The sequence below is a fragment of the Episyrphus balteatus genome, chromosome 1, assembly GCF_945859705.1.
Source record: "Episyrphus balteatus chromosome 1, idEpiBalt1.1, whole genome shotgun sequence".
Lineage (NCBI taxonomy): Eukaryota > Metazoa > Arthropoda > Insecta > Diptera > Syrphidae > Episyrphus > Episyrphus balteatus.
In genome coordinates, this window is record NC_079134.1 from 58,485,774 (window position 1) to 58,488,999 (window position 3,226).

Below are 3,226 nucleotides of genomic sequence, written 5' to 3' on the forward strand. Positions count from 1 at the left end.
ACTACATTGGCTCAAAAAGTGAAAAAGTACAAAAGTGAAAATTTTCAAACGCATTTTTGTATGGTTTTTCGGGCTAGAAAATTAAAACAAAAAATGCGGAAAGCTTATTTTTTTGTATAAAAAACAATTTGTTAACTCTTTTACAAAAAAAATACGCTAGCGAGAAAAAAAAATGAAAATTTTCAAACTCATTTTTTAAAAATCAAAATCAAATATAACGATGCAGAAAGCTTATTTTTTGCTTTAATAAACAATTTTTGTAGTTCTTTCTAAAAACAAATATTGCTAGAAGGAAATACAAATTTGTATGTACTTATGTAAGAAATAAAAAAAATTAATTTTGTCTCATAAGAAAAACGCTTTGTCATGCGGCATTTGGTGTGCAACAAAATATTAGGGCCTTTTATGCAAAAATGTAAAAATCTAAAAGTGAAAACTTGGTAAAATGGTAAACGAACTGTCAAATTATTATGTTCTTTCAAGAGAGAAAAGGATGAAGATAGATTTCATTGTTTTCATTATTCATATTCATGATTTTATATAAAAATACTGCAAAGCAAAAGTGTATGGTATAACCTTTGGTGTAGGTTACCTTTTTTTATAATCAAAAGTGTTTACAAAAGATTGGGCTAACTCCTAAACTTAGACAACTAAAACTTAGACAGCTAAAACAATGAAAGTTAACTATAGTTAACATGCGATCATAAAACAACGCACTAATGTGAAACCACCTTAATTTTTTTTTATTTTCGCTGAATGCTTTCATTCATTCATTCAGTCATGAATGACATTTCATTCCAGGCGATTGGAAATTTTCCAACAGATATTTCAGTTGTTTTTGTTTTTTTTTTTTTTGTTTACTGAAATATCGAATTTTAATTTAACTAATTTACCTACTTCGGTTAAAAAAAACCGAAAAAAATATACATTCTGCACATCTCGAGAGCATTTCCTATCGTGCGGTATAATAATTTATGCCCCTTCGGTTTTTGTGATATTTAATAGGCAAATATAAATTATTTTATAGTTTTTTTCCTATTTGTTTCGTGTCATTTATAATTTTAATTTCTCGCGGCAATGAATTCCAAATTCATACAGAGTTGACAAAAAACTGGCGTTCGGAAATCAAACACTGAAATCGAGGAATTATAAGATCATGACATCTATTTGAGGTGAGAAAGTTTATTTCGTGGTAAAGATCCAAAGGTTGACAGGTAAGAAGTATGTCAGAGAACAAGGTTATTGTGCGAAATTTTATAAAATTATCAAAAGACATTCCAAAAAGTTGTAGTGTATGTTGCGAAACTCTATCGTAAAAAATTTCACAACCGTAAAATAAGCAGAGGTAAAATCAGTGTTTTCACAAGCAGAGTTCTAATTTTTAAAGGAGTAAAGTGCTGCGATGACCATAGCATGCGTAGGACACCCTAGGATTTCCCAATTGTGTTGCTTACAGGATTTTTCCATGTTAGGCTGCGGTTAAAAATAACACCTAGATTTTAAGCCGAACCTACGTAATCAATAGGACAGTGGTACGTTCTTTTATTCGACGATGTTAACTAATTGTTAACAATAGTTAACTTTCATCGTTCCTAAATGAGAAAAAAGTTACAAAATGTAACATTGTGACGTCACAACATCGTTCCTAAATCCAATGTTGAAGTGTCAAATAGTTACATTTTGTTACTTTTTTCAACTCAGCTCCTGGAGTTGAGTTTCAATGTTAATCTGTCAAACACAACTAAATGGGGAAGAGAGGGGATGATGTGAGAAGTTTTGTTTTGTTTTTGTTTTATTGAACATACTATATACAATTGACTTAAGCTTAACTTATTTCTAATAAGATACATTGATTGACATAAAATTTGTTGGCACATATGGGGCCTAACCTTATACAATGGATAAAAGATAAAATATATATAAATATAGTACATGAATAGGATTAATTTTACAAGTCTGCTGACTAGGTTATCCTCGGGGTGTTCCGTCCGCGGTAGTAGGCCGATTGCGTATCGGCGTAAAAGTAAGTACTTCCTCGTTGTCGGTTGGGATTATGTGCTCATCCAGAATATCCAAAGCACTAAGGTATCTGGGTTCGGGATGTCGTTGTTGGGTTCTCATGCTTCTCATCAGCTGATTGGGGTGAATGGCGATTCTTCCGACAAGTTTCTTTGCAGATTGCAGCAGATACTTTTCCAACGTCATGATGTTCGCCTCCTCGTAAAGTCGCTCGTTGCTGTAGTATTTTTGTCGCTGTCGATCGAAGTAAAGTCCGGTGCAGATCCTCAGGATTTTCCTCTCAAAAATTCGAAGTTTCTTCATGGCTGTCTTGGAAATGGTATACCATACCGGAAAGCTATAGGCGATGACAGGTCGTAGAAGCTGCTTGTAGATCAGGAGTTTCGTTGGTTAGCTTAATCCGTTTCTTCTCTTCATCAGGGGGTGAAGGCGATGGAAGGCGTAGTTGGCTTTTTTCAGGACAGACCTAGAGTGAAGGTTGAACCTCAGGAGCTCGTTAAAGTTGATCCCTAAATACTTCGCGTTGCGTTTGGCTGCCAATTTAGTACCATCAGGTAGTGTAAGTGTGATGCTCCTACAGTTTGCAGCTGACCGAATGCTTCGTCCTCCTGTTCGCCTAAAGCACAGTAATTCCGATTTGGATGAGTTGATCCGGATACCCCATTTACTGTAGAACTCATACAGTTTTCGAATGTGAGCTTCAACTTTCCTGGCAGCTAACGGTGGCGAGACGGACTTGTAGTATGTGAGCGAATCGTCAGCGTAAAGCAGGTTCTCGCACTCACTTGGAAGCGGCTGGTCTGACGTCAGGATACTATAGAGGAAGGGACCAAGTTTTGATCCTTGGCCAGCTCCAGCTCTAATGCACTTCATTGCTGATTTTCTATCCTCCACTTGTACGAAGAAGTTCCTAGAAAAAAGAAAAAAAAATGATTTTTATTAGCGCTACAGGGAAGCCTAGTAAATGAAGTTTATGGATAAGGGCTTCTATCCATACGCTGTCAAATGCTTTCTCGACATCCAGAAAGCATGCGACCGTAACTTGATGGTTGTTCAAAGCTGAGGTGATGTCTTGGTGGAACTTCATGAGCGGATGCAGTGTGGAGTGCTTCTCCCGAAAGCCGAACTGCATGTCTGGGATAATGTTGAAATCGCTGCAAAACTTATTGAGCTTCCTCAGTGTCAGCTCTTCCAAGAGCTTACTTAG